The following is a 12,865-nucleotide window of genomic DNA, read 5'->3' on the forward strand; positions in this document are numbered from 1 at the left end:
TCCAGTCTATACTTTCTAAAAGAAATTTTATACATGATTTTCATAAATTTAAGTATTTTCTAGAACTCACCTAAAGTCAGTGGAACTAGAGGTTTTCTTGGTGGAAAGAGTTCAAATACTAGTTTAACTTGTGTTACACAGAATCCTTTGACATTCTAATTCTTTTTTAGTCAATTTTGTTATGTTATATTTTTCTGGTAATTTTCTCTACTTTAAGTTTTCTCATTTATTATCATTCACATTACTCATCTTATTTTTAAATAACATGAAGTGAGGTGCTTCCAACTAAGGAGTGAAGTGCTATAGTCTGTGCAGATCTGCTAATCTTTATCTTCTTGGAAATATGCCTTGTGTGGTTTTAGTTTATAAAAAGCACTACTGCCCTTGATGAAGAGGAATGCATCTTTCACAAGGTCAGTCCACAAAGTCAGTGGCCCGCAGTGAGCTCCTGCTCACTTAGTGTGAGTAGGAAGGGAGGTGGGGGACACTGTGGGAAGTTCTGGCTGATACTTGTTGAGGTCAGCTGGATGTGGTTCCCTTCAATGGTAGAGAGATGATACATTTTCTTTGCCTTGTCCCACATTATACCCTCCAAACTCTGATGCTTCTACTTTGCCTGCCCACCCCCAATGCTAATTCTTCACATATCTCTATTTTTCTAACGCTGTGAACTGTCCTTTTTCTTTTTTTAATCCTGAAGTTCACTTACTGGACTTCTTTCAAACACAAGCGCTCATGTCACCATCCCACAAATGTTCACCCTCCCTGTAGGAACCATGTATTCATCACATGGAGCACCCTCTTAGGGACTGGATTGTCTCTTACTCTCTGCCTCCAATTAACTCTTGCCAGACAAATGAAAATTCTCTTTCAATGAATACTGAGATATTTGAGGCAGGCATTTGCCCATGTTCATTTTTTAAGTCCTCACAGAAAAAAAAGTGTGATAGATATAGGAACTATATTAGATTTAAAAACCAGAAAGGGTGAACAGAGAACCAGGAGACAGTAAAAAAAGTTAATCAAAATGTTAATAATTTCTCATCTTGCCTCAACTTGCATTATTACTTGAAATGTGCTGAAGGTCTTTTAGGAAAAGAATGATGTCATGAGACCAATCCTGATGGCACTTTGAGGACTGCTCCTGCATGCTTTCCCAAGGGCATTGCCACGACTTCCCATGGGTGACCTCTCCCATTCTGAGATACTGGAAATGCTTTTTACACTTGCATTTTTTCTTTCAGTCAAAGAGTGTGACTGCATTAACATCAATTGATTTCTTTACTTTTTCATTGAGCACATAGCTTAGAGCAGATTCTAGTAGAGTCTAAAGTAGTAAACCTGTGCCATGTACCCAGGCAGAACAAGGCCCCTCATGCTGGGACACTGTCCCCCAAGAGGCCCCATAGAACCAGCAGATGGAGACTGAAACCTGATCTGAACCAGGAGAGTCTCATGCAGTCAGGCCAACAGTGATATGTAACACACTTTCCCCAGCGGCCCATCCCACAGGCATTGGCTGGTGAGAGAACCACAGCGCTGTTGCCGCACCCATTCGCAGGAGTAGAAGCTGCAGGGTGGGAACTCTGTTTTATTTCAAGGTACTCTGGGCTCGAAATCCAGCAGCAGAACAGTTCCAGCACTAAGATCCAGGAGTGGAAGGAGGAAAGGTCTGTCCAGTCACAGTAGACAGCTGGCAGTTGGGCAGCAGACTAGGCGGGGAGCCCAGCCAAGAAGTAGGCACTGGAACCCAGTCTGCTGTCCAACAAAAACCCAGCTGTTAGCTTTACCTGGGAAGGACTAGTAGCAGTCTCTTGGCCTGCAGGGGGACAAAGGTATACCAGCACACACATGCCCTTGGTCTGGAAGCACAAGCAGGCAAGAGATCTTGGCTGGTTATAGAACAAGAGCACCCCCCCACCCCGCTCTGTGACCTATGGCACAAGCAGCAAACAACCTTGGCAGGATAAGAGCATCACCTCCTGCCCTGTGACTGGCAAGCAAATGGCCTTTGCTAGCTGTGAACAAGGGCACTCCCTTCGCTCTACCTCCAGCTCACATAAGAGTCAGTGATGAAGCCAAGATCAGCCTGGTACCCAGCAGTAATCCCACTGCAGACTTGGTAGAATCATTCAGTACAGATTCCAGCTTTGATAAGGGAACTAACACCAGATTGAGGGATCAGAGGAATATTTTCTTAATAACTTTCTTCTATTTTTACTTTTTAAATTGCTTTTTATTTTTAGGATGGTTGCATAGGTTTTGCCATTTATTGTTTGGTTTGTTTCCTCTGTCCTGACTCTCTTTCCTCACCTGTCTTTCTGTATTCGCTGATATTTACAGGTGAGGGAACACTGCCTGTAGTCTTTCTGCTTTGCCTCAAAATTCTTTTGCTTTCTCTTCTGTCCTTTCTCTCCTGTCTTCTTCTCTAGCTTTCAGAGTTTTGCTGATCATCCTTGTTCCTTTTGCCTTGTGCTACAACATTTCGCTTCAGCCGTCACTCTGTTGTGTCCACCTATGTCTCTTAAATTTCCCTCCCCCTCAGGAGAGAATCACCCTACCAAGGGGAAACCCACTGCATACAAATTCCTGGTCTATGCTGGAGGTTGCTATATAACTACAGATCTTGCTTATATAGTTAGAGATACCAAATCAGCAGTCCCCACAGGTTTCAATTTCTAGGCAGTGCTTGATGATATTGTTATTGCTAACTGTACTGCTTTAGCCAAGATGTCATACCTGTTGTAATCAGTTGTAATCAATGAATGAATTTAGATTTTTCTTATTTACATTCTAACTTGTTATATTTTATCAACTTTAAAGTGATATTTTTGTTTAAAAATAGTTGGCAAGAACAAGACAAGGATGTCCACTCTCACCACTCATATTCAATATAGTTTGGAAACAGCAATAAGACAAGAGAGAGAAATGGAAGGAAGAAGTATAGGAAAGGAAGATGTTCAATTATTATTATTCACAGATAGCATAACACTCTACATAGAAGAGTACATACATAGAAAATGCTAAAAACTCCATAAAAAACTTGTAGATTTAATAACCAAATGCAGTAGTATAGCTGGATACAAAGTCAACACTCACAAACTAATAGCATTCCTGTACCCAGATGACAGACTCACTGAGAGAGAAATTAGGGAAACCACATTCTTCACAGTAGCATCCAAAAAAAAATTAGGTGGAATCCTTAAGAATCCACCTAATAAAACAAGTAAACAATCTATGTATTAAAAATTACAGTACTCTAAAAAATGAGACTGAAGAGGAAACCAGAAAATGGAGAGATATCCCACACTCATGGATAGGAAGACTCAAAATAGTGAAAATGGCCATACTCCAAAAATTGTTATATAGATTCAATCAAATTTGGATTAAAATACCATTAGCACACCTCAAAGAACTAGAGAAAATGTTCTTAAAATTCATTTAGAAACAAAGAGACCTAGAATAACAAAAGCAATTCTGGGCAAGGCAGAGGCATCACAATCCCTGACTTGAAATTATACTACAAAGCTACTGTGATAAAATCAACATGGTACTGGCAGAAAAACAGATCAGAGGATCAGTGAAATAGATGAGAAGATGCAGACACAATTATAAACACACGCAGACACCTTATCTTTGACAAATAACCCAAACATATTCACTGGAAGAAAGATAGCCTTTTTAATAAATAGTGCTGGAAAATCTGGCTCTACATGCTGAATACTAAAACTAGACACAGGTCTATTACCATGCACTAAACTAAAGTCAAAATGGGTCAAAGATCTAAATATTAACACAGAAACACTAAATCTATTGGAAGAGAAAGTAGGTAGATATAGGCAGAGACTTCATGAACAAAACCCCGGCTGCACAGGAAATACTTCAAAGATTCAATAACTACAACTTTGTCTTATTAAAAAAAATTCTGTGCATCAAAAGAAAACACCAATAGAGTGAAAAGATAACCCACATTTTAGCCAATTGTCCCTCAGCCAAAGGACTTCTATCTAGAACATACAAAGAATTGAAAAGTTCAGGTCCCTTAAATTTAATGACCCAATCCAAAAATGGGTATCTGAGATGAAAATGCACTCTTCAGATGAAGAAATACAAATGGCAAATAAATATATGGAAAAGTGTTTAACTTCAATGGTCACTGAAGCGATGCAAATTAAAACAATACTGAGATTCCATCTCACCTAGTAAGAATAGCTATTATCAAGAAATCAACCAACAACAAATGTTGGTGTGGCTGTGGGGGAAAAGGAACCTTTTTCCACTATTGGTGAGAGTGTAGACTGCTATAACCACTGTGGAAATAATTGTGGAGATTCCTCAGAAAGCTAGGATTAGAGATCCTGTTTCACCTACCTATTCCCCTTCTGAGTATCTTCCCAGAAGAATTACAAACATCATACCACATGGAATATGTGAACTTTAGTTTATAGCAGCACAATTTGTAATAGCTAAATCTTGGAAACAACTCAAATACCCATCAACTGAGGAACGGATAAAAAACATGTGGTCTTTTTACATAATTGAGTACTATTCAGCCATAAAGAGGGATAAACTTAAGACATTTATAGGTAAATGGATGTAACTTGAGATCATACTCCATAGCGAAAAAAAAAATCAGTCGCATGTATAAACATCATATTGTCTCCCTGGTATGAGAAACTGAAAGAGTAAATAAGTCTAAAATGTACAATAGATATTGTGAAATGCTAAGAAACTGTTCAAAAGAAAAAGGAATTAGGATGAAAAGGGAAAGGAAAAGGGAAAAAAAGTGCAAGTCAATTATATTAGTGCTGCTTAGTTCATCGAAAAGGAAGGTTTGTGCTGATATTGACTGGAGAATTTTTTATGCCCATACCTTACACTCTGAATAACTACTTTAAAGACAAAATATGCAATATATTAACTATTGTTATCCTCCTATTATTTTGTTATGAAATTTTTACTTTTCCATAAAATAAAAAATTGTTATTTCCTTATCATTGTTCATTAATGTTAAGTACTTCATTTATTTTAGCAGATGATGATTTATCAGATATATATGGAATAATTTGATGATGGGGAGATGATGATAAAGAGAAGACAGGAAGGGTAGAAGAAATAAAAGGGGAAATCTGAGATTCTGGCATTTATATCTCATAAGCTGGAATGATAAGTTCAAAAGAAATGTGTTTTCCTAAGGACCAGTGAGTGCCCTGGGACAGCGTTCATCCATGGAAACAGAAGAGAAAGCCAGGCACCGGCAGCTTGCCCCAGTAAGAAACTCCTGGCGTGGACGCGAAGAACAAAGCATGATTTCTGTACCCTGCTTTGTCTCCTTCTCCAAATTTCAAAGATGACTGAGTTTCAGGAAGATCAAAGAGACTGCTGGGTAAAAACTGAAGTGATTTCTTAACTAAGAACACTGTGCAACATTGAGAGGGTGAGGGGTGTGGTTCAGAGGCACAGCACTTGCCTGGAAAGCATGAGGTCCTGAGTTTGATTCCCTGTACAAAAAATTTTTTGAGAGCAATAATATACGATGGATGGTTAGAGGGAACTGTAGGTAGGGATGATACAGGAAAAGACTTGGGTGACCAATGGTTGTGTGTTTATCACAAGCTTTTGTACAATATGTACTTGAGGAAGTTAACTCTTGTAAAATTATTGCATGTGCTCACTTTGTGTCCCTGACCTTTCCTCAACCCAGAAACAAAGGCTAATAAGACCCTTGATTGGCTTAGATTTTTTTTTATTTTCTATTTTTCTTTTAATGTTAAAGAGGAAAAGTCAAAATGGTACATAGTTTCAAAACAAGATAATTAATAGTGGTTAATATATTGGGTACTGTTATCTTCAAAGTAGTTGCTCAAATTACAAGATATAGACATGCAACATTGATCAAACAATACAAGCACAAATTGCTCTTCAATGAATTAATAGAAATTAGCAGTACAATTACCTTAGTTACCTTGTATATATATTTTTAAAGTTTTATTAAGAGAATAAAACCAAGCAGAATAAAACATAGTAAAACCAATCAAAACAAAACAGTGCAAATGATATAGGATTTCAAAACAAGGTAATAGGAAATCAACAATGGCTACTATTCCTATCTTGTTGTCTTCAAAATAACTGCCCATACTATCAGATATAGGAAAATCAAACAAAACAGAATAAAATAGAACCAATAAAAACAAATCAATGAATTCCATATAGGACTTCAAAACAAGATAATAGTAAATCCAAATGGCTACCATAATAGATCTTGTTATCTTTGAAATAGCTGCCCATGCCATCAGATGTAATAAAATCAAACAAGACAAAATAGACTAAAACCAAACCATAAACAAACAATGAAAATGATACATGACTTTAAAATAAAATAATTAGAGAATTTACAATGGCTACCATTTTCAGAAGGCGATTCCCCACAGATGCTATACTTCATATAGTTATCCTCTAAATAGATGATCAGATTAGCTTTAGGCCTGCAAAGTCAACGAAACACTAAACACTACAAGCATTAAGCCGTATTTTACTTCAATAACTATCATTTCCGCCTGTATTTCTCCAGATCTGCTGGTAGCTCAAGGGGTGGGGAGGAGAGACCTTGGCTCTTCAAGTCTTCCAGCCCACCCACGCACTGCAAGTGGCTGGCATTGGTTCTCCTCTCTATGGCCCAGGCATGGCGCTGACTCACAGGAAATGGCTGGATTCTTGTTCTCCTCCCTGTGGCCTGCAAAGAGCACCAATGTGACCGGCTTAGATCTTACAAATCGGTGTAACAGCTATTTTTGGAAACTAGCTTATCTCTATAATGAGGAATAGGATGGGTTTCCTGACCATTGGGCAACTGAATCAAATTCCCCCTGCCTTGTAGCATGCTGTCGGAAGGTAGATGATTCTCCTGCATTCAACCAAGTAAATAAACCTTTGCTTCCCACCGCTTTCACTTCTGACTTCCTCACTCTGCTCTGGACCAACTTTCTCACGCTCTACTAGGGGCCGTCAGCTCTGAGCCAGCCTCGCTCCACCTCCCTGTTCTTCACTGGAGTGAAGTGAGGCCTGCAGACACTAGGGGGACAGGAAGTAGTCAGAGGCCCCCAGGCTCTCAAGGACCGTCCACCCCATGCAAAAGCAACAGAGCTTTTGGGATCTTTCAGATGATTTAATGAGGTGAGATGCACCTTCTACCTTCCCGCAGACCGCAGGTTGTGCAGGCATCATGAAGAGACCTGACGGCACCATCAGGAGGTGGCACTGCACCAGCAAAGAGAGAGCACTGCCCCGAAACTGGAGGGAAGCCAGTGAATGCTGGGGACAAGTATCGCCATCATCAGAGCCTTTAGAAACTGTACTCTAGGAATTAATTACAGTGGCCAGGGAGAAGGCCAGCCACAGTGGTTTGGTGCCCAAAATGACTGGACTCATCCCTCAATAAACATGACTTACTGGGTTATGGTTTTCAAAAATACATGAAAAGTGCACAGCGTGAAATCCTAGGTGCACAAATGGAAAGTCCCATGTGAATCACTGGGATCCCTTCTTTATCCCCAAGAAAAAGTCCTGTTACGTATCTACCATCACCTATCTAACAGGAAGATTGGTAGAGATCAAATCCTAGAACTTTCTAGCACTCAATAAGCTGAAACATTAGAAATATTGGGGGATCAAATAAAAATGGCTAGAAATAATTGTGTGGTTGTTAATAATAATGTCAACTTGAGTAAGAACACCCAGCAGGTCAGTGAGTTCTGAGTGAGACTGTGGAAGACTGACGAGAGATTCCGCACTCAGCAAGGAAGAATCACGTCAGACATGGGTGGCACCAACCAATGGCTCATGGCCTGGATAGAATCCAAAGGAAAAGAAGGAAGTCTTCCCTTTTTCTCCTTCAGATGAGGAGCTCCAGTCTTCTCCCCTGGCTCTGTACATTCCTTTACAGCTCCTTCAGGCTTCCAGAGAAGACCCTGCAGCTTCCTGACATGGACTCAGGCAGTGGCTGAGTATAGCCAGGGTATCGGGACAGGGCCCAGCCAGCTCCTTGGCTTGGGGACCCTAGGACCCCACAGAACGCTCTGAAGCTCTCCTCCTTCATCTTCCTCCTACTTTTCCTCTTCCCCCAGGTAAGTGCTGCACCCAGCCTGAAGGTTCCCGCAGCCCACTGTGCCGGGCTCCTTCTTCACCCTCCCTGGTTTATCCCCGGGGAATCTAGTTCTGTGGGGCTGGCTTCTGAGATGACTCCAGCTGACAAACTGACACCAGCGCTTTAGCTACTATCCAGTGCCAAGTGTTTTAAATTTTTATTCAGATCTCTCCTTGACTCATGTGCTATTTATAACCACTTACCTAAGTGTTGGGGAGATCTAATTTTTACATCAGTTTCACTTCCTTCGGTCTGCAGAATGTGTGTCAGAAGTCTGTATATTTTTTATGGTGCCTCACAAAGAATTGACATTCTATAATTGTTGAGTGTGGAGCTCTCTAATGTTTACTAAGAAAGCTCGCTGATTATGGTGTTCAGATTATCAGAACCACATTGAAACGACAAGAGTTTAAATCTCCCACTATAATGGTGGATTTGAATTTTTCCTTCACTGGGAATAATTAACAATTCTAAACCTGTATCTACCTGATGAAACTGCCTTAAACAGACAAAGCAAAATGAGAAGCACACAGTGGTGCCTCGGTTCATGAACTTAACTGGCTCCATGACGCTGGAAAAGATGGCCGCATTCCTGTTTGCTGGGTTGGTTCATCAACCAAAGCAGAGTTCAGGAATGGAAGCAAAATTTTAACAAATGCTTCTGTTTGCAAACCAAAGTGTTTGTGAACTGAGGCAGCACTACAGGTCTCTCACTGTGCTTTATCTAAGACAACTTCACCAGGTGGATCAGGTTTAGAGTTGTTCATTGTTCCCAGTAAGTTAAAAGGTTTCCATTGTCCCAGAGTCACTTCCATCCTTGCAAGTGCTGAAAGATGAGATTATTATTTTCATGTCAGTTTTTTCAAGGCTGAAATTTGTCTGTTATATCATTTTCCTATCCTTTTATATGAAAATATTTATTTGTGTTTATATTTTAAGTGAAACTTTGGAAAACTGTGCCTCACAAAGAATATTGCTGGGTATTGGCCTTTTATGCAACCTGGACATATTAATATTTTAATTGTTGAGTTTAATAACTTAGTTCACTTTCATTTACCATAAGTATTAGTACATTTGTATTTTTCTACTTTCTTATTTTGTGCTTTCTGTCTTATACTCTTATGATTCCCTTTTCTTATTTCTTTCTTTTGCTTTCATTTGATTGATTTTTAAAATCTATGAAAATCAATAATAATGCGCTCTCATCATTACTTTTAGAAATTTACCTTACATTCTCAACTCTAAAAAAATAGCCTTTATTATTTCTTCTGCCAAATAATATAATGACCTCACAATATTTTCATAATTTTATTGCCTCTACATCAATTGAGTTTCCATTATTGTCTATAATTTTAGTTTTTTCTTGTTTTCTATTTAATCTCAACCTTAAATATTAGACATTATCATTAATATTTATACTATAATCATGTGCCAATCAAGCAGCTTTATGGTTTAAGTCATACAGACATTGCCAATATTTTTGTTTTCCATGATTTCTTGTATTTCAAATCCACAAGGCTCATGTTCAATTTTTTAATCATATATGTAATTTGGAAGCTCTTTTAATGAGAATAAACTTGTTATAAATGTTGTTATTATTGGAAACTATCTTTTTATAATTCACATTCTTTAAGCTTTTTAGACTTAAATTAAGGGAGGAATTCTTAGAGATTTCTTTTACTGTGAGCTCATCACTGCATTTAAAGCATGTTCATTTAGAATCTAAATTGATCTGTAGTGAGTCTTTCAAATCTATAACTCTAGAAAAGGCAGTCTATTTCCATTCTCTACCTGTAAACAGAACTAAACTTATCAGTCTTTAATGGATGCACTGTCACTCACTGTGTGGACTCTAGGGTCACCAGTTGTCCTGAGAAAGGGTAGGAAACAATGTCTCAATGCGTCTGTCATTTAACACAGGAGTATACAGACAGCATGTGTCAACCCTGCCATTCTAAGGACTATATCACACAGCATTGATACAATAACCCTCATGAAAGAAACCAGAGTTTCAGAAAGCTTCCATTAGAGCAGTCACAGATTATTAAAAGTGTATATGCAAAGAGAACAATCAGAAACAGCAGAGCTGACACATCTATTCCTGGTATGATGGCTTTTTTTTTTTTGGCCACTGTACATGATAAAAATAATGATAGTTTAATCAGATCTGACAAGAAATCAACCAATAGCCTTAAAATCATCAAGATGATTCACTATAAAAGGTAACAATTATTGTAAAACATCAAACTGGTGAACCAGTTATTGTTGCTTTAAATAATAAGTTAATGCTAGATGAAAGCATCACAATTAGCAAAACATTTTAAATAAGATTTATTCTTATTTCAGCCTTTTTAATTTATATTTGATTTATTTTACAATGTCATAGTATTTTTATATTCTATAAAAATGTACATTTTAAAGTTTAAATACTCAAAATTGTTTTTACAATAAGGGCATGTAAATTTTTAAAGTTGGGCTACCTATTTTCTAGCCAATCAATGACCCAAAGTCTTCATACTTAGGATTTTTTATTTCCTTCCTCCACAAAGTTTAATTTTGAGTTTTGTACACAGTAGAAAATGAACAACTATTTGTAGAACTAATATCTTGTTCTTAGATATTTTAAAAGTTCCTCTTTCCTACTGAGTCTATTTTTCAGTACATGGTAAGGATTTTGAGAAGCATTCCCTCTTGGATCATTTAATGTATTCCCATAATGTTGGTAAAGTTGGCTTTTATTATTCCTAACTTGTCCCAGATAAATGTGTGGTCAAGTACTACTTTGCATATGATTGGTAAAAGTGGATTCATTATTTCCCAGGATAATTTGAACTTTTGCTTCATAATTCTCATGGTCAAAATTTCTCCTCATTTTTCACTTAAATTTCCCTGAAACAGTTCAATCTCACTACTTCCTGTTCTGCCTTCATCAACTAACAAAAATAGGGACCTGGCAACATCACTTAACCAAAAAAGCGTGACACTGAGTTCCACAAACACATCCCTTAATTTTCTACTTAAATTTTTACTTTAGTGTAACAGTAGCTGGCTGTGCATCTCAGTACCTTTGTCTGAGGAACACAAGCAACAATCTTTGTGTTTAGTCACTTGGTACTACCAAAGGCAAAGTTTGCACACATGTGGAAAAGTGTGAACCTGGAATTTTACCAACATTTATGTTCCATCTAACAGGTTTGTGTATGTTTACCCAAGTATCATAGAGGGTATAACATATACACACCACTCTTAGATTTGTTTTAAAAAATGTTTTGGTTTTGTTTTCCTGGTGGAAATAGCCCAGTTAAGTACAGTGTGACATCTGAAAAGCCAGATTTGCAAGATTTGGAGGAGGTAAAAAATGAATCAACAAATTAGTCATGCATGGATGATGAAGATGATCCATTATGGTAAAACACATGTTTTCATAATAGGATTAAGTGGATGATGATGATCATGACAATGATGACTTTGACACTGGCCATGTAAGCCAAAATTCCTGACAGTGAAATGGATAATGAACTGATACAGACACTGGGAATTGCAGAGCTCCTTGATTCAGATGATGAAGGAAAAATCAATGTGAGTATATATTTGACTGTTTGAAATGTTATAAAATTGTCATGCAACCAAATGGAATTATCAGTGTTAGAACTAGGTCCAAAACTATAGTGAGGGTCTAGGCAGGGGAGAAAAGAATTGGACAAATGCCAGACCTGCCATTCAACATTGGAAATTATAACAGTCAAAATGCTACAAAATACTATTAAGTACACAAAGACTAGAATACAAGTAAAATGTTCTGTATGCACTAATGGTCATATTTAAAAACATACTTATCGCCAGGCATAGTGGCAATACACTTACAATCCCAGCACTCAGAAGTCTGAGGCAGGAAAATTCTTATGAGTTCAAGGCCAGCCTAAACTGCATAGTGAGACTGTGTCTCAAAAAGACCAAAAAAAAAAATGTATTTATCATGACATCTCACTAGCTGAACTGAAAGTATTCATAGTCTGCTGTACTTAGCATGGATTTCTCATGGTGATTGTAGGAACATAAAAGACTTATGGAAAAGTGATGGGCCAAACTATGGCATAAACGTTTATGTCCATATAGATGTGAAGACTTACTATGTTTTCAGTTTAGAATTTACCCTAGAACTCAGCTAAGTAAGAACTCAGTTTCTTATCTGTATAGTAATAAATTGAATGATATTGTGAACAGATTTGTTGCTCTCTCGTCTTCCAAACTAATCAGAATGTGAAATGTGACACTTGGCTTACCAGTTTCCAATCAATGTTAAATTTACTGACAAAGCACACGTTGACCATTACAGAAACTGTACACAGGAACAAATGGAATGTTGCAATTTCAAAACATAGAATTGTATGGTACAGTCTTTGAATTTCTGAAAGATTTACATTGGCCTCCTATATAGCAAAGAAAAGCAAACAGTTACTGCTGATGACAACATGTCACTGATGGAATTACTGATAGGGAACCTTGACAAAATGGAAGCCTGAGATAAAAACTTTCTACAGACCAAAAATGATTTAGATGCTGTTGATGAGTTATGCAACAACTATGATGTCACCTGAAACCTAAAGCACTTGCTATTGGTGGTATTTCACTCAATAGTACTCATACAGCATAAATAGTTCGATTGTTTACAAAGAAAATAAGAAGTTCAAAAATCCATGGAGAAATTATTTTAGAGGACAG

General features: G+C 37.7%; 1 long non-coding RNA gene across 1 annotated transcript; it reads left to right on the forward strand.

Annotated features, from left to right (window-relative positions):
* Positions 1 to 7,930: 7,930 nt before the first annotated feature.
* LOC134470372 (uncharacterized) lies at positions 7,931 to 11,722 on the forward strand. The gene is made up of 2 exons (XR_010039222.1): positions 7,931 to 8,123; positions 11,575 to 11,722. It is a non-coding gene; the product is annotated as an uncharacterized LOC134470372 (long non-coding RNA).
* The last annotated feature ends 1,143 nt before the right edge of the window (positions 11,723 to 12,865 follow it).

The sequence above is a fragment of the Cavia porcellus genome, unplaced genomic scaffold, assembly GCF_034190915.1.
Source record: "Cavia porcellus strain 051 isolate PalLab524CR breed Dunkin Hartley unplaced genomic scaffold, mCavPor4.1 scaffold_14, whole genome shotgun sequence".
Taxonomy (NCBI): Eukaryota; Metazoa; Chordata; class Mammalia; order Rodentia; family Caviidae; genus Cavia; species Cavia porcellus.